The sequence below is a fragment of the Protopterus annectens genome, chromosome 6.part0 (genome assembly GCF_019279795.1).
Source record: "Protopterus annectens isolate FY-2018-M chromosome 6.part0, PAN1.0, whole genome shotgun sequence".
In the NCBI taxonomy this organism is placed as follows: Eukaryota; Metazoa; Chordata; order Ceratodontiformes; family Protopteridae; genus Protopterus; species Protopterus annectens.
The window spans coordinates 1,701,033,953-1,701,053,501 of record NC_056737.1 but is presented as its reverse complement, the minus strand read 5'-3'; the positions used below and the strand labels follow the sequence as shown (position 1 = coordinate 1,701,053,501).

Below are 19,549 nucleotides of genomic sequence, written 5' to 3'. Positions count from 1 at the left end.
CTGGAGGCCGCTGTAGACGCTTGGTGAATGTTAGCCCACATGTCGCAGAGGACTTTAAAAAAAACATTGCTGCCTCTCATTTTATCTCTGTTTTGTGATGCCTAACGATTGTAAATTTCTGTACGTCAAGTATGGGGGGGCTTAAGAGATTTGTAATGCACAAGTGTTTGAATTTGGCTACTGAAGTGAACAAGAATTATACAGACTGCTGGAACACAGTTTTGGAATTTATTGCTTGGTAATTTTAAACATGTTTGAACAAGAATAACATAACTGTTGATTGAATTTGCATAATTTTTGATATGCTACCTAATAAAAAATAGGCAGTGTCTTAATATAGTTTGTAGTTTAGAGATCTTGTATTGCAGGACAAGTGTAGTGTCTCTACAAATGAACTAACAATCCCTGTGCTTCATGCTTCAGCAGGAAAATAAACAGTAAATCAAGTTTTAGTTTGAATATGCAGTTTAATTAAACATTGTGTACTATTGTTAGGTTGCCTCTCTTGTGTTAGAGGATGTGGTCAGATGCAAACAGCCTGTTATCCTCCCTGTAGATGTAATTGCCTAATCCAGTCACTAGGGTGTACAGTAACTATCTGAATGTGTGTGTAAAATAATTAGTACTGAATATTTAATGCTAATGTAAGGTTTATTTTCATTTTGATCTTCATGTTAGCGTCTTAGTAATTTAATTTTCTTATTTAACGTACTGTGTTTGTATTAACTGGATGATTTATCTTACTGGTGAATACTGCTTTAAAGTCACTGGGGGATTTTAATGCTAATGTAAGTATGATGGTTTATTTTCACTTTGATCTTCATGTTAGCGTCTTAGTAATTTAATTTTCTTATTTAACTTACAGTGTTTGTATTAACTGGATGATTTATCTTACTGGTGAATACTGCTTTAAAGTCACTGGGGGATTTTCAAGCCATCTGTACCTCAGTGATGTTCTAGGCAGGAATAAATCTGGTTGTTCCTGGTGAGTTGAGTTAATTTTTTTTTCTTTTTTCTTTTTTTTTTTTTGGACAGCTTTGTTTTATATTGTAACTCAGGTTCACATAATTCAGTGGAGAAGAAAAGCCGTAATAGTTTCCCTTGTTATTGTCATAGATTTAAATGTTTTCTATTTTAACAATTTGTATTATTCCAGCATTAGATAAGTTACTCAATTTCTATGTTTCCCTATTCCCCACATCCATTTCTGAACATTTTCTGCATGTATTGTTCCCAGAAATTCCATTTGTTCTCATGTAATATGCTCCTTCATTTTTTAAGATCCAACCTCCAGTTCTTTTATTCTGTTTACAGTTTTCAAATTTTCCTTTATGTTGAGAATAGATTTTCATTGGAATCCTAGGAAATTTAAGACTGCTGAGTCTTGTGACCATTATGCCTTGCCAGTTCTCACCCTCGACTGTACCTACCTTCTCAAGGAAGACTATGCCATTCATGCCCGGAGTGAGTTCATGAATACCCATTCTTTAAATGGGGTCTAGATCTTTGGAAGATAAGTGTGTCATACTGCTTTATCTAAATGGGGGAGTCTATTCCAGACATGAGGGAGACACAGTAACAAATCTGTCTCCTTGTTTGATGCTGGAGCAGGTTTATATTTCTTGTTCTGGTTATCTGTGGGGCTGTTTGGTTTATGAAGATACAAGAGATCCTGGACTACTGGCCCCCCCAATTGCAAAGAAGACAAGGCATAGGTCTATTTGATGAGCTTATAAGACACTGAAAAGAGGGACAGTGTTTCTAGTTTTTTTTTTTCCATAGCTTAGGCATTTTAAGATTTATGATCTTTTTTAGGCATAATTGGGGCCTTTCCAGCCTTTTGTTTGATATGTCTGGTGAGGTACATTTCAGTGGGCGAATTGTGCTTTGTAGTTGGTCCAGTCAGTGCTGAAACACAAGAGGAGAGTTCACCTCTTTTGATCTGGATGAAATTCCATTGGTGATCTTCTGCACCAAGTTGATAGATTTCCTGACATTTGTTGCTACAGTTTGGTCAAAGGAGAGGGACTGGAATTATCAACTCAAGTTCCTAGGTCTTCTAACTATATTTTCATTTTGAAATGGGTTATTGCCATGATGTTTTCTGAGGTGGTAGCTTTGTCTAGCATTTCTTTCAGTCTATTTTAAAATATGAATACATAAAATACAGTTGGTTTATACTCTGATTTCCATTTTCTAGTAATTGCTTTTTTTCGGTAGCCAATAGAATTAAACTTAAGAAAAACTTACTATGCCTTGGCAACTCAGATCCTGTGTCGAGGCTTGAAATAATCATTCCCCCAGTATTTTTGCCAGAATAATCTGTAGGGCATTTTAAAAATCTGCCATTGCACTCAAAAGCATTTTTCCCAGTTAACTCTTTCTTCCCCATCACACCTCCAGCATTTGTTGTCTACTTGAGGAAAAATTCTTTGAAGTCTGCTTGGGATATAAACATACCCATGCAAACACTTCCAAGCAAAAATCCTAAACCATCTGGACTTTATTGCATACTTAGGAGCCAGACATATGTCCTCCCATTGTTGTTGTGTAAATTGATTTCCCAGTGTTTTATAACCTCCTCTGATTGATGTATACAGTTCTGATTGATGTATGTAGTTATCAAGCAATGTTTTATATGCTCTATTAATTATTCATTTTTTAAACCTGATGATTCAACTAAAAATCTACCATTGTATGTCTTGCACTTAAGACTTCCATATTCCTTTTTCTTTACTTGTACTCTGTTATCAGTCCCTAATAGGGAAGGCAGTTTCTAACCTGCAATCCAAACTTTTTCTTGGCTTCATCCCACTATGTTACCTTTCCCTTCTTGTTATTTATTCGCAATATCTTGATCCATTTGCCAGTTTCTCCAATAAATTTTAGCCTCCTCTTGCTTATTTCCTGTATTCCTACTTGCTATCATATCTGTTTGCAAAATCTCCTTTCTCTGTCTGTTTCAGCTTGGTTCTTAGAATATTTTCTCCCATTTTTTGAATATAAAATTCTGTATAGTTATTTTCATTTTTCTTAATGGTCTGCATCCAAAATCTCACTCTCACTTTGTTTTTTTGAACTCCTCCATTTCATCATCTCTTTTACTTTGAATTATAACCTGCTGCTTGTGTTATACATATGAACCTTATCTGCTTAGCTTTAAAATATCCATTCAAGTCAGGTAATCAGTCTTAAACTGTCTAGGTTTATTGAGAAGATCAGCTTATCCCACTTAACTCTTGCCCTCTTCCCCTATATATATATATATATATATATATATATATATATATATATATATATTCCTTCAACTCTTTATTAATTATTGTCCAACTCTTTATTAATTATTATCCACAACTTTCCCTCTGGTTGATAAAAAAATGTGCCTGGCCTGTATATGAAACTAAAGGGAATAAAAATATTTTCACTATCACGTATCCTTAGCTGCTGTAACAGGTTTTTTAATCTGTACTCCTAAATATTTTATCCTACTGTTTTCATCAATATGAGCATTGCCGAACCAGTTCATATGTGGGTACATAATTTATGGCTTTAGCCTTTGTTTTGTCTTCATTAATCTTATATCCTGAAAAGACTTGGAACTGTCTCATAATGTTCCACAACACCAAAATGTCTTTTCTGGGTTTATCAGCCGCAAAAATATATCTGCAAAAGAAGCTAACTTTTCTTGATTACCATAATACCAATCATATCTTCAAATTCCTGAGTCCTTTTTTCTTTGCAGATGGTTCTAAATATAAAGCAAATAAAAGGCAAAGAAGATACCTATGTCTGGTTCCTTAATTTCAAACACAACTTATTGGAGAGGAATCCTCCCACTTTAACTATTGCTTCTGATTTTTTATATAGCCTCCTAATTAGCCTTATTATTGTGTCGGGTAGTACAAAAGCTTCCACTGCTTTATTCATAAAAATTGAGCTTACTCTTTGGAATGATATATGTACATCAAGACCCACCAACAACAGCAGAATGTTCTTACATTGTGCTTTGCTTTGGATCATCATTGTCACATATTTGCCTCTCCTCCCTCCACAAAATTATATCTATCAATTTTGACAACACCTTTGCCGCTTTATTTTAGGTAGTATAAGAATAAATACTTTATAAACAGTGTTTAAAATTATGAAGCTGAGTCTGTTAGGTCTTTATCTTTGGATAGTACACCCACAGCAGCTTTCTTCCAAGGCCCTGGTGCTTCCCCTCCTTTTAAAATACTGGTAAACAAAATACTCTAGATCTTTATCACTTTCTTCTATCCTAGCTTCCAGACTTTAACTTGAATACCATCTGTTCTTGGAGACTTCCCTGCAGATTGAGAAAACATCACAATTTGTATCTCCTCTTCTCTTATCTTAACTATCAGTTGTTGAGTTTCATCTTCCTCTGGCCTTGGAAAAATTAAGTGTTCCATAAGTAATGCCAGTTGTGCTCTGTCTTGGTTTTCAGATTTCTCTGATTTATGCAAATTTTCATAACCTTTCTAAAATATTTGTAGTTATTTTTCTTGTCATATACTCCATGAGTTTTGGTGACCGTCCTTTCTACTTTCTGTTACCTAAGTCTTTGTGCTAAAAGTTTTTGTGCTCTGGAATTATCAAAAATAGTTGCTTAAAAGCAATGTATCTAAAGTCATGCATATTATCCAACTACTCGTTTATTTTCTGTTTAGCACCTGCAGTTGCCGCTCTTCTTGTCCTATGGGATTCCCATTATTTTACAGTATTTAAACCTTTGTCAACTCCTCTAAATAATTCCTATTATTTCTCAACCATATCTCTCTTTTATTTCTACCCCATTTTAACCTCCCATTTTCATTTTATCTCGCTTATTAGCTATCCTTTTTGAAGCAATTTATATCTTCCCTAATAGTTCTCAATTTCCACTACCCATTCCTTAAATTACTCTGTTTTTAACAGATTGCCCTACATTTATATCATAGTTTTTATTGGTGCGTGATCTGAAGTAGTTATTGGATGTCTGCCAATGCTTTCAATTAAATGCAAAATTTAACTTGTATCTAGTCTAGCCCAGTTATTGTGTCTTTGGGAATAATATGTAAATTATGTGTGAGTTCCTAACACTGAATTCACTTTAATACCAAATATATATATATATATATATATATATATATATATATATATATATATAAAATCTAAGATTCTTGGTCTTTCCTTAACCAGTTAAGGATCTCTCAATTCAGTGGTAATGAAAAGCTATTATGTACTGTTGATATTGTGTCTTTATACACCAACATTGATATAAGTGATGATATTGATTTTATAAAACATTATCTTAGGGTTAGTAACCACAAGCCACACGAACACGTAGCAGCAAAGCACTTGTACCAACACGAAAATGCAAGTCCACTGTTTGGCACAATAAAGGTTGTCCTCCAATACCACAGTACTATAGAAAGGCGAACTCTTACAAAGTAGAACCAAAGCTCTTTATTTCCACATAAAACACACAGATTGAGCGCGCTTTCATCTCATATCGCGAGACTTCATCAGAATCTGCTCAGCCTATAATATATACTACTATCCGCGCACGATCACAGTCTCCCGCGTGATAATTTCAGCGACAAACTCTGTCATAAGTGGTTATCTTAGGGTTGTTCAAGTTAATCAAGTTACAATTAATTTATACCAGACTTTGAATTAGTTTTGCATAATACTTACTTCATTTTTTTACTGACAAAAATCGGGTGTTGCTATGGGAGCCCAAGTGGCTCTCTTTTGCTAATATTGTCTTATGCTGGTGGGAAAAAAATTGATTACGCATTCATTGTTTAAATTTGTTTCTTTGTATCACAGGTATATTGATGATTTATTTTTTATTTAGACAGGCAGTATGGAAGACTTTGATCTGTTTTTGACGAGATGTAGTCTAGGATTACATGGTTAAAATTTACAAAGGGCACTGTTAGAAACATAGTTAATTTTTTGGATCTTATGATTGAAATGGATTTAATTAACCCTTGTTTCCACAGTGATATTCATAGGAAGGATACCTTTAGAAATAATTATTTGCATTGTAGTGGACACGCCAAATATATGAAATGTAACTTTTTTTGGGGTCAGTTGATTTGTGCTAGTCGAATTATTAATGGTGATGCTTGATTTGTTAGGGAAGCTGATATTACTCGGCTCTTCCTTGAGAGAGGGTATCCATTATATGAGCTATCAGTGATAGCAGATGATGATAAATCTCACCAGACCGATAAGTTTCCTGCCATTTTGACACATGGAACTGATTTTGTTAATCGTACTTGTAATAAGCAAGATAAGAAATTTAATTCATTGCCTATTTCTGTTTCTAATGATAGTTTTGCGGTGTGGAAAATAGTGTCAGATAATTGGAAAATTATAATAGGGAATACAGAGCTGGTAAAACATTTAGTAAATAGCCCTTAGTTTATTAAAATCTAATTTTAAAGGGTTTTTATTATTTCATCCATATTGTGAAAACAGTTTAGTTTTTAAAAAACAGGACACGTTTTCGTTCTGTCGATGCAAACAGTGTAGATTTGTTAGTAATACTAACATGGTTTATATTTCCCATCTTAATAAGCCTTTTGAAGCTAAAGGACATTTTAATTGCAACAGTCATAATATTGTTTAGATTGCTATATGTAGTACGTGTCATCATTTTAATGTTGGCAAGAGCATTCGATCACTTGAATATGACAAGCTAATTAAGGATAAAAATACCCTCAATGACCTTAGTAAACACAGTTTTGTCTGTAGTGGATTTAGAAAGTTCATGTTTTTTGGCTCTTGAACAAATGCACGATGGCCAGTTTGTCAACAGATGTAATAAGGTTTTAGAAACTCTCTCTCTCTCTCGGCTTTTCCCGGTTAGGGGTCGCCACAGCAGATCACCTTGTCCGCTCATGATTGGCAGTGGATTTTTTACAGTGTCTAGTTGCCAGCCCGGCGCCCAACCTTCCACAGAAGGCACAAACGCACACACTCGCGCCTAGGGCCAATTTTAGCGTGTCCAGTCCACTTGCAGCATGTCTTTGGGGATGTGGGAGGAAACCGGAGCACCTGGAGGAAACCCACATGACCACAGGCAGGACATGCAGACTCCGACAGAAGACACCCCAGCCAAAGATCGAACCGGAGAGCCTCTTGCTGTGAGGTGACAATGCTAACCGCTGCACCACCGTGGCCGTCCTAGAATTAAAATGGCTGATTTCTCTTAGTGAAGATAAAATTCCAGGATTGATTGAACATATCAACATCAAAAGTCTGTTGAAATTAAAACATAATTTATATTTCAATGTTGGGTTTGTGTATGTTTTCGCACATTTTTACGTTATAAAGTTTAATAATTTGCATATTAATTCAATATTAAACATTTATTGTTAATGTTCATTTTTAATTTTTAGTCATGTTTTATGTAAATATATATTTGTGTGTTTTTACATGAATATTCAAAAAAATCTTATGACGTGACAAGAAGCTTTTTTAACATTGACTCTGGTTCAGAGATTTGTGAAGAGGGATATTTCACTTGAGTGTGCTCTGTGAGTGTATTTATTCTGAAGTTCTGTACAATAAAAGGAACGAAAGCGCTAATTTTTGTGTGGTTTTATTATTTTATCTCCATTGACTTCTAAGGCTGATACTGCTTCTCCAAGAGTTTCTGTGCATTAACTTTGGCTCCTTGCATTGGTTTTTTTTTTGTTGTTGCATCTTTAGAAACGGTATTGAAAATTATGAAGCTGGGTCTGGTAGGTCTTTATCTCTGTGTAATACAGCCACAGCAGCTTTCTTCCAAGGCCCTGGTCCTTCCCATCCTTTTAAAATACTGTTAAACAAAATCTTCCAGCTCTTTATCACTTTCCTCCATCCTAACTTCCAAACTTCCACATGAATACCATTTGTTTTTGGAGACTTCCCTGCAGATTGAGAAAACATCACCACTTTTATCTCCTCTCCTCATATCTTAACTATTAGTTGTTGAGCTTCATCTTCCTCTGACCTTGGAATAATTAAGTATTCCATACATATTTCCAGTTGTGCTCTTTCTTGGTTTTCATATTTCTCTGATTTTATATAAATTTTCATAAAAAGTTATTTTTCTTGCCATATATTCCATGAGTTTGGCAACAGTCCTTTCTACTTAATTTTGCAAGAGTCTTTGTGCTAAAAGTTTTTGTGCCCTGGAATTGTTATCAAAAATAGTTGCTTAAAGCAATCTTTATAAACTCATGCATATTATCCAAATACTCCTTTATTTTCTCTTTAGCATCTGCAGTTGCTGCTCTTCTTGTCCTGCGGGATTCCCCTTATTTTGCAGTATTTAAACCTTTGTCAGCTCTTCTAAATAATTTCTATTATTTATTAACCATATCCTTCTCTCTTGTTTCTACCCCATTTTAACCTCCGTTTTCATTTTATCTCACTTATTAGCTATCCTTTTTGAAGCAATTTATATCTTTCCTAATGGTTCTCGAATAATTTCCACTAAACATTCCTTAAATTCCTGTTTTAACAGGTAGGTGGGAAAGTGACAGTGTCTTATTTTACTTCATTGCCCTACATTTATATTGTAGTTTTTATTGGTGCATGACCTGAAGTAGTTATTGGATGTGTGCCAAAGCTTTCAATTAAATGCACATGTTCCTATGAAATATAGTTTATATCCAGTCTAGCCCAGTTATTGTGTCTTTGGGAATAATATGTAAGTTATGTCTGAGTTACTGCCACTGAATTCACTTCTTTAATACCAAATCTTTTCATAAGTTTCCTCAGAAATCTACTGTTTTGTTATATTTTCCCATCTAGCTCCCCCAGATACATTCTCACTATTGCAATTCAAAGTGCAGTCTCCACCTGTAAGTAATATTCCCTACTGAAAATGGATTATTTCCCTATAATATTCTAAAGCTCCACAGTAGCAGTTGTTGGTGTAATAGCTCCATCTAGCTATCAGGATTATTACTCCAATTTTCCTTTTTTCTTGATATTCTGTTGAATGTCTGTCCTGAAAATTTTTTTGTCATATTTACATGATTATTTCTTACCAAATGTCTCCAGTGCAGTGATATTTTCTCTCTGCATTTCTTAGTATAATTTTAATACTCTTTCCATTTTAACTATACTTGCAAGACCATTTGCATTCCAAGGTAATACAGATAGCATAGCCATTATATTAAAAAGCTGTTTCTCGTCACATATTTTACATGACAGTTTATTCTGAATGTGTGTTTCCATCTTTGTCTTACATGTACACACTGTTGTTTGGCAGTCTTTTCTCTTATACATTTACTTCTTCTCAATTGAACTTGTGTTACATTTTTCAAGACTTTTTGCTTTAATGAAAACCCTCAAGCAAAAAATATATATATTTTCAGAACATACCTATCCTATATTAGGCTACAGCAGACACGCAAATTATGTATATTTTCAACAAATGAAGTTTAACCCTCCAGATAGGAACAGTTGCCCCAAATCAAAAACTGAACCTGCAGACATTACTAATGTAAAATTCAAGTCACCCTTGCTAAAGCACAGGTTACAGCCTGTGTTCCCACTTTGCACTGATTGCTTGTACTGATTGCTGTCTGTTTTTTTCTTTTCTCTGTCTCCCTCCCAGATGTGAAAGATGGCTTGATTTGATATTGTTAATCCTCGTTCATTCCTTACGTATGGGGTATCAGTTCTGAGCTTGGAACCAAGCCAGCCATTTTCCAAGCTCGCATCAGCTTCAAACTCTCGAGGTAAACTCTTACCCACAATCCCCCTCTCCCTGTTACCTCCGATTTCGTTTGCCACGTTGCCATCCGATCGTGTCAAGCTGCTTCTCTTGAGCTAAGTACAGTCAGTTGTTGTTTAATTGCTTTACAAATTACTTTTCTGTCAGAAAAGTTGATATTTTATTGTCTCTTACCCTATCGCATCTAGCGTTCGTAAATTCCTCAGGTTTTTCTGTCTTTTACTTACTACTTTTACCGCAAGATATTTCTCTTTACCATCATTGGTAATCTTTTTCCTTTTCTCTCCGATACCTTTGGGTACTCTCTTGTACCATTGTTGATACTTTTCTATTAATTAATAAGGCAGATAAAAAAGTTAGTCCGGGGTTTAAGCAGTGTTCTGATTGTGGACACAAACTGCCTACTTCTGATGCACACTCTTTGTGTGTTTATTATTTGGGAGCTTCCCATTTATCTGTTGAACCACCCTGTACTATTTGTGAGAACTTTTCTAATAGAACTTTGTTAGAAAGGAAAAACAAACTCATACTGAAGGGACTTCTAAAATCTCCCTTTTCAAAGGTTATTTCTGGGTCAGAAGTCTCAACCCCTCCTAAAGCCCATAAAAAAAAAGGATGTTTCTACTAAGGCTAAGTCCTTGCTTCCGTCCCCGGCTGGGGACCCTCACCAACCAAAACCTAAAAAGGCTATATTTTCGGCTCCAGAGCTCTCTGTCAGCCCCAGTGCTTTCGGTGCCTAGACCTTCGGCTCCATTAGTGATTTCGGCTCCGTCCTCTCCTGCAGCCTTCTATATATCTGCATCGAGGGGCTTCTCGGTTCAGGCCATTACCGCTGTATCGGCACCGACCGTTCAGTCAGTGCAGACCTTGTCCACGTCGGCTCCGAGATCTTCCTCGGAACCAAGGCCTTTATTGTTGGCTCCAGTTTTGTCGGTTCCAGCTTCTGCACCGACTCCCACCACTTTGGCACTGACAACCACTTCAGCACTGATCCCTCTGTCGGTGCAAACAATGACCTTGGCACCAATGACTTCTTCGGTGCAGACAACAGTAGTCCAGTCTTTCCCTGCACCATTAGCCTCGGTGCGGTCAGATGAGATGGGCACAGAGGCTGCCTTTTTTTATGGACAGGCCTGTTTCTCCCTCAGTCTCTGTGAGGTCCACTAGAAGCCTTTCCGAACATGTGTTGTGTCTTGTGGACCAGGCATTCTTGGCCAGAGGTATTCCACCCCTCAGGAACTATCCTTCCTTGGGAGGTGATCACCCATCTCTAAAGACACCTTCTTATTCTCCTCCTTCATTGCCTTTGAAGTCCATTGATATAGCACAGTCTTCCCCTTCTGCGGTTCCCTTTGTGGATCTCACTAAGGAACCGCAGTTGCCTTCATGGCAGGAAAGTTTTGCTACGACCCAGGATGCCAGCTGTGACATGCATAGCTTGCTGCTCCACAGCCATCCAGGGACTCCGGGTTGGCAGGCTGAGCCACTTAGGGGAGGAGTGCCCCCTGTCCTAGACGTACACTCCTCTTCAGGTGGACCAGCCTTCCAACTGATGGAGAAGGCTTTCGCTGCTGCTGGCGATACCGGACTGTCTATACCTCCGCCCTCCTCTGGTACACTGGTTTCACAAGTCACATCTAGCGGACACCGGGTGCAAGGGCCGCAGGACATATTCCCTCAGGAATCCCCCTTTCCGTTGTCTTCCCCAGCTTCTCCTGCTGAGGAGGTCCACTGGAAAAGTTCATGTAAGAGGAAGCACATGGACTCCACAGAGGAGTTCCTCACTGAAGACACAGATTTTGATGAGGGGGAAGGATCCCCTCGGTCACCATCTGAGGTATCCTTTGGCGATATCCTCGAAATCCTGAAACAGAGAGGTGACTGGCAGTCCTCTAATCCGACCCCTGAGGAATCTGTGTTCCTGCAGGCCTTTTGCGCCCGGCCCCCTACCTCCTGGGTTACTCCACCTGCCGATGAACTTGTCAGGTTCATCGTGCAGCATGCTTGGAAGGCCCCTGATACCATCAAAGCTATTCTCCGGAGGCCAGATAAGATCTTGTCCCCTCCTGCTTTGGATCTCCATTGGTCCAAAGGTCTTCCTGTGGATGCTTTGGTGGTGGCGGCCGCAATAAAAAAGGATCTGGCAGAAGAAGAAAGCCAGACTGTCCATCAGCCTAACAGAGAGTCCCGGGCCCTGGACAGGATAGGGAAGTGCACCTTTGCTTTAGCGACCTTTGCTATTAGGTCCCTGAATTATATGGCACATTTTACCAGGCTTCAAAGGGATCTGGTTTCTGAGCTCTCTGAAACCTTGGCTGGTGCCGTGTCTGATGAGGTCCGTGACAAAGTTGCCTCTCACCTGGCCACCATTGAGTCTATATCTAACTTCTCTATGCGACTGATATCTCACGCATCAGAAGGAGCAGCAAGAGTGGCGGGTTCAGCTGTGGTCATGAGACAACACACCTGGATGCGCTTGTGCAACTTCGCGGAACCTTTTAAGTCTTCCTTTCTTAATGCCTCCATTGAGCCCTCCTCGTTGTTTGGGCCCAAAGTTAAAAGCACACTGGCCAGATGTGAACAGGACGGTAAGACCCTTTCTGCTGTAGGTGTCTGTTATTCTTCCCGTCAACGTGCTTTCTCCCGAAACCAAAAGAGGGGGAAGATATATGGTTCAAGAAATCTCCGGGTCCTTTCCGTGACACACAGGCCGAGTTCTCCCCCAGAGGCAGAGGGGGAAACTCACAGGGAAGACTTTCCTTTTGGGGCAGAGGAGGACCGCATAACCAGGGTTCCAGAGATTCGTTCCCTGGTCAATCCTTCCAGCGCTCCTGAAGAGCGGCCCAACCCTTTTCCTCTGGAGGTGGTTGGGGGATGTTTCTCCTTGTTACCCTTCTGCCTGGCTAACCATCACCACCGATTCTTGGGTACAAAGGGTCATAACCAGAGGTTATCATATCCCCTTCGATCTTTGTCCCGTCCCTTCAAAAAAATCTTCCCACGTTCCACCCAGTCAAAGGGAAGCAGCAGCACTAGAGATAGCAAAGCTGCTAAGAAAAAGAATCATCCAAATAGTCCCTCCAGACCAGGTAGTATCCGGATTCTACTCAAGACTATTTTTGGTGCCAAAGAAAACCGGGGACTGGAGGCCAATTTTGGATCTCAGTCTATTGAACAAGTTTGTGAGAGTACAAAAATTCCAGATGGTCACAATACAGTCTATCCTCCCACTTTTGGAAAAAGACTATTGGATGTGCTCTATAGATCTTCAAGATGCATACTACCACATAAAGGTGGACAGGCCATCAAGAAGATTTCTGCTCTTCCATGTGGGAGCCAGTCACTACCAGTTCAGAGTACTGCCCTTCGGACTCTCTACAGCCCCCAGAGTGTTCACAAAGTGCATGGTAGTTGTCACAGCTCACTTGCGACTTCAAGGATTCCAGGTGTTTCCATACCTAGACGACTGGCTCATTTCCGCCCCCACAAGACATCTACTGGAAAAAGCCTTGGCATACTCTCTCCTCACTGCTCAAAGGCTAGGCTTAACCATAAACTGGCAGAAATCCAATCTCACCCCATCTCAGTCTACAGAATTCATAGGGGTTATCTTGGACACAAAACACTGCAGAACTGCTATTCCAGATCACAGAATTTTAAGGATAAAGCAACAACTAATTCCAATCCTTTCAAAGGAAAAATCCACGGCTCACTCGGTTCTACAGCTGTTGGGTTCTGTGGCAGCCTCCATCACCATTGTTCCCCTGGCCAGGTTTCACATGAGGCTTCTACAATGGCTACTGCTCATCCAATGGTATCCTTTTAAGCATCCTCTTTCAGCCATGATTCGAGTAACCCACAAGTGCAAACAGGATTTAAATTGGTGGATGACACACAATTTCTCACAATGGTCTCACCCCTTCTCCCCCCAGCAACCCAAGGCCACAGTGAACATGGACGCCTCCATGATGGGGTGGGGGGGGGCTATGTCAGGGACAGACAGTCCAAGGCACTTGGTCCCAACTGGAGGCCCATTTGCATATAAATGTTCTAGAGCTAAGGGTGGTGCTTCTGGCATTGCAAGCATTCTATCCCCTGCTGCCATCTGGGACAATTGCGATTAAATCAGACAACATGGCGGTGGTCTGGTACATCAACATGCAAGGTGGAACCAGATCTTACCGCCTTTGTTGAGAGGCCATGAGGATATGGCAGTGGCTGATGGCTACCAACAATTTTCTTCTAGCAACGCACATTCCCGGGAGTTCCAACGTGATAGCAGACAGACTCCGCAGGTGCATTCTTCAACCTTACGAGTGGTCCCTGAATCCCTTGATAGCAGCGGAGATCTTCCACCACTGGGCCGTCCTTGCTGCGACCTCTTTGCATCCCTGACCAACTACAAATGCAGCAACTACTTCGCCCTGATTCCCCCTCCAGGACAGTCACCCAGGGACGCCCTAGTCCACGAATGGCCCTTGGGTCTTATTTACGCATTTACACCTTTTAGAGAACCTATTCAAATATAGGATTTATCATTAGTTCTACAAGCTCTGACAATGGCACCTTTCAAACCAGCCTCTTCTTGCGACCTCGAGTATTTGTCATGGAAAACCTTGTTTTTGGTCGCTATTACTTCTGCCAGACGTATTTCTGAACTTCAAGCTTTATGTATCAAGTGTCCATACTTGATTTTTCATTGAGATAGAGTGCCTCTGAGAACTAATCCATCATTTCTGCCTAAAGTGATCTCTGAAATGTCCATTAATTAAGCCATTGAATTGCCAGTTTTCTTTCTCAATCATTCAAACAGAGGAGAATGTTGCCTGCATACCTTAGATATACACAGGCAAATCCGTTTTTACTTAAACAGGACTAAACCCTTTCGTAAATCTGACCAGTTTTTTTTGGCCTTTTCTGGACCTAGATTAGGATCTGCTGTTGCTACGGTCACATTAGCTAGATGCTTGAAGGACTGTGTGACCTTTATTTACACACAACGTAATATCTCATTGCCTACTACCATGAAAGCTCATTCAACAAGGTCGGTGGCAACTTCTGCTGCCTTCCATGCCAGAGCTTCTTTACATGACATCTGTGCAGCTGCAACTTGGGCTACACCTCATACCTTAATCAATCATTATAAATTGGATTTGCATCTTTCGGTTCTATGGTGCTCAGGAATGTCCTTCCATGAGAGCCTCCCTGGAATAGAGGTAGCTGGGGACTCTGTCCCATACGTAAGGAATGAACGAGGATTAACAATATCAGATAAAGAAGTTATGTCTTACCATAACGTTTCATCTGTATTGTTGATCCTCATTCAATCATTACGATCTTCCCTCCTTCCCCCTCCTGTGGTTTCTAGTGGATCTCACCATCCAGTTCTCTTAGGTTATTTGACCAGAGGTAGTCTCTACCTTCTTTAACATGCAAACTCAATCTGAGGTAACAGGGAGAGGGGGATTGTGGGTAAGAGTTTTTAGCTCGAGAGTTTGAAGCTGATGCGAGCTTGGAAAATGGCCGGCTTGGTTCCGAGCTCGGAACCGATACCCCATACGTAATGACTGAACAAGGATCAACAATACAGATAGAACGTTATGGTAAGACATAACTTCTTTTTTGCTTGCAAAGCAATATTTCACAAATGTGATTGATGACTTATAGATTCCTATTTATTCACTAAGTTTAGTGTTGCTGGTCTTCTTCCTAGTCATGTGCATCTCCTAACACCAGATTCTAGTTCAAGTCCAAGATACCCCTGTTTCTTCTACTCAACTCTTTTGTTTTTTTTTTTATCTTTCAAGCATTGACCTTTGGAATACTGGAAAATATTTCACTGGCAAAGTCTCTGCTGTAAGCTTTATTTTCAGAAGAATGAGAAGTAGTCCCCTTCTGTTTACTGGTTCACTTTTTGTCGGATAAACTTTTTATTGTCAATAAGCCTGTCCTTCATCTAAACATGTCTTTGATCCTCCAGGAAAAAAGATTCTGAAGACATCTAGATACAGTAGCCTGAATCTCAGCTTCCCTGATTGCTTTGATCAATTTGTTGTCTTCTGCCTGTTGTATAGTGAATAATCATTTTCCGCAGAGACTCTGCAGTCTCCATTTTATAGTACTTTCCTTTCTTCCACAGGTTTTATCAGGATGAACTCTTTATGCTGGTATGATTGCACCTTTACTAATATAGGCTTTGACTGCTTTCTCATATCCTGGCTTCGAGCATATACTCGATGTGCCCTTTCAGTTAACAAATCCTGCTATGGAACATAGAGTCCTGTTATGCTTATTTGTGCTTTCATAAAATAGAGTATATTCATTACAGTGTCTCCGGTACAGCAGAAAATCGCAGGTTTCTTTGCATGTTCTGTCATGTAACTTTAATATTTTTAAACAGCTCTTCAAAAGCCTCCTACTCAGCTAAGCATTTCTTTATTTCATGTTCTGATTTTTGCTGTTTTATCACTCAATCTTAATAGTTAAAGCTTTTTCTATTTTTTCCATTTTTTTTTTGTTATTTGAGTTTACATGTTCCTTCAGTGTTTCACTTACTTTAATCATTTCGGAGTGTATTTGTTTTTTTTCCTCTGATTTACCGGAAGCCATCTCCTGTACCAAAACTGAAGCTTGAACTGTTTTTTGCTGAACAGCCACATGATTCTTCCTTGCCATTGATTCTTTTTCACTTTTCATGGTTAATTTTCTTTCAGGTTTTTCAAATTTATTCTTTGTTGGCATCCATACAGTGTACTTAACTAGTGAGTAAATGAATTTTCCATAACTTGCCATTTCATTGTCCCCTTTTTCACAGTTTCTGTTTTTACACTGGGAGAGCTTGAGATTAAGCTGTTGATCATTGTACAGTCATCTTGGAAGTCACCAACAACCAATAACATTAAGATTAGTAAGACCTTACTATGTCTAAGCAATTTAGATTCTATATCCTTGCTCAGTAGGATTGTTTGCTTGGGTACAGCCATTTGTTCCTGCAATGTTTCTATCAAAGTACTCTGTAGTGAATTTTTAAAATCTCCCTACTTGTTACCTTCCTCAAAAACATGTTCCTAATTACATCTCTTCCCCATAATACCTCAAGCATTTGCCATCTGCCAAAGGAAAAAAAAAATCAGAAGTTTACCTGGGGTATAAAAGCGTTAATGCAGACACTTACATGCAAAAATCCTAAGCCTTCTTGGCATTGTAACATACTTGGAGTCTTACAAATTCCTTCCCACTATTCTTTTGTAAATATCCCTTCCATTATCTTTTCTAACTCTTCGGATTTATTCTTACAGTTACTATACAATATTTTATACATCTGATTTAATTATCCATTTTAACAGCAGCTTTTCTTACAGACTCATCTGAAAACTCTACCCATGCTAGTCCTTCACGTAAGATTCTCCTGTCCTTCTCTCTCTTTGTACACTTATCAGTCTTTAACTTGCAGTCCAAATGTCTGCTTAGCACCATACCATTCTTGTTCCATTTCCATCTCAAATTATTTGCTCCCAGTACCTTGGTTTCTTTGCTTATTGGTAAATTCTAGCCCCTGTTGCCTATTATCTATAACTCTGTTTGCAGACTTCCCTATAGACAGAATCTAATTTCTCCATTGCCTTGCTGACTTAGTTCTTCGAATAAAGTAAGGTTTTACTACTGTATGATTATTGATTAAGAAAAATAACTATACAGAATATTATAAAGACTTGCAACCAAAATCCCAGTGTCCTACCACCTCTTTATCTCTCCATCGTGTTCCATTATGATACTTTTCTATTTTGATTTATAACTTGAAAATAACTGAGAAAACTTTATTTTATAGCATGCAGCTTACATCATGCATCAATAAAAATACTACTGTTAAGAACAACATTTAGTTTTACTTAGTCAACTTTCCCCATCCTCTTCCCCACTTAAAAATGTTCTTACAGACATTAATGATATGAAGTCGGAAATTTGCCTTAGAGTTCCCAACAAGTTTAACAGAGTCAAAAAGTCCATTATTTCCATGTTTTCCTGTTCTGTCATGTTTCGCAAATATAGTTAATGTTTTGTAATCCCCAAGTGTCTGGTTTTATTCACGTTGATCTCCAACAAATCCAGTCTCTGCTTCATTTCCAATGTACTCTTGGTTCTTCTAGTCAACTCTTGTGCTGTTTTCTCTCTCTCAAGCATTTTCTGTTGAAACATTGTAAAAGGTTTCACTGACACAGTCCTTTTGTGGTCTTTATTACTAGAAGAACAATAAGCAGAATCATCTTCTGTTTCACAGGTCAGTTTTTTGGACAAACTTTTGTTTTTACTCCTTAGCATGTTGTGCATCAAAAAATCCCTCCAGGAAAGAATATTCTGAATGTAGCTGGGTACTGCAGTTTGAATCTCACTCCTGCTTCTCAACATTCCCTGATTAGAAGAATAAATTTACACCTCTTCTGCCTGGTGTACAGCAAGTAATTATTTTCCACAAACGCTCTCCTGTCTCCCACTTTTAATGCATTGTCCTTCTGCCACAGTTTTGTTGTAATCAATTCCTTTTGCTGATAGGATTAAATCTTTACTGATAAAGATCTAGGTTGTTTTCTGATGGCCAGCTTTGGAGCATAGACGCTATGAGTCCTTTCAGTTAACAACTCCTGCTGTGGAATACCAGTCCAGTTGCTTATTTGTGCTTTTATAAAATTAATAGTTTTTCGCTGCCAGCTTCTCTGTCACAGCAGAAAATCTCAGGTTTTCCATGTGTGCTCCGTCCTCTAATTCTGTTAGTTTTAGAAACATTTCTTCTTGAGCAGTCTCATATTCAGCCAGTCTTTTTGTCATTTTGTCTTCTGATTTTTGCAGTTTTATCACCTCATCTGAATGTATGTTTACAGCTTTGTCTATTCTTTTCCAACCTTTTGTTATTTGAGTTAATATACTCCTTCATTGTTACATTTATTTTAAACATCCCTGAGTACATTTGACTTATTTTTTTCTTTTAGGTTACTGAAAGTCGTATCTTGCACCAAGCCTGGAACTTACACCGCTGTTTGCTGAACAGCTGCAGAATTCTTCCCAGTCAGTGTTTTTCCTTACATTTTGTGATTGATTTTCTTTCAGGTTTTCTGAATTTTTTTAGCCAGTTACTGAAATGTACCCAACACTACAAATTTAGTGGCTTTCTCTTCTGAGTTTCTATTTTAATACTGGAAAAGCTGGAATTATCTGTTGCTCAGTGTGCAGCCATCTTGGAAGTTCTCTGCCATAGATGTTTAAATCTGAGGCCCCAGAAGAAACTTGTAGTAGGAACCAAGTCGAGTTCTGACAAGGATGACCTTGGTAGAGGTGACCCATTTAATGGATGCAGACCAAGAAGCCTAGAATGTGTGGGAATTCATGGGTCTTTCTCTGATAAACTATCTAATAGATGGCCATCAAGTAGGATTCTAGGTTCAGAGGAATCTTATCCAGATGTTATACTGTACCGTTTCACCCTCCTACTCCTTTTCTCATTGACCACAGCTGAATGTACTACCCCACCAAAAAAAAAAAAAAAGAGCCGTCCAAGAGATCTCACCAGATCAGATGGGGGCAAGTTATTATTTCAGATTCTGTTTTGTTGCTAAGAAAAACAATGAGCTCAAGCCAGTTTTGGACCTAACCAAGCTCAGACAACATGTGACAAAGACCAACTTCAGATTGGTCATGGTGCAAGTGATATTGCTTTGCTTACTCTCAAATGATTGAATATGCATAGTTGACCTTCAGGATGCTGATGCTTACCTCCGCATCCAAATAGCGAAAGTGTCCATAAGATACCAT

The 19,549-nt window shown here is 38.7% G+C and overlaps 1 protein-coding gene across 2 annotated transcripts in view; it reads left to right on the top strand.

Annotated features, from left to right (window-relative positions):
- CARF (calcium responsive transcription factor) overlaps nt 1–19,549 on the top strand; it is a 2,518,000-nt gene that overhangs the window by 122,640 nt on the left and 2,375,811 nt on the right. The window contains exon 1 of one of the 2 annotated variants that reach the window (XM_044075091.1): nt 894–985. The exons of the other annotated variant lie outside the window; for it this stretch is intronic. The gene's annotated coding sequence lies outside the window, so the exon portion shown is untranslated. Of the gene's footprint in view, nt 1–893; nt 986–19,549 lie in introns of those variants that run through there. 2 annotated transcript variants of the gene reach the window in all.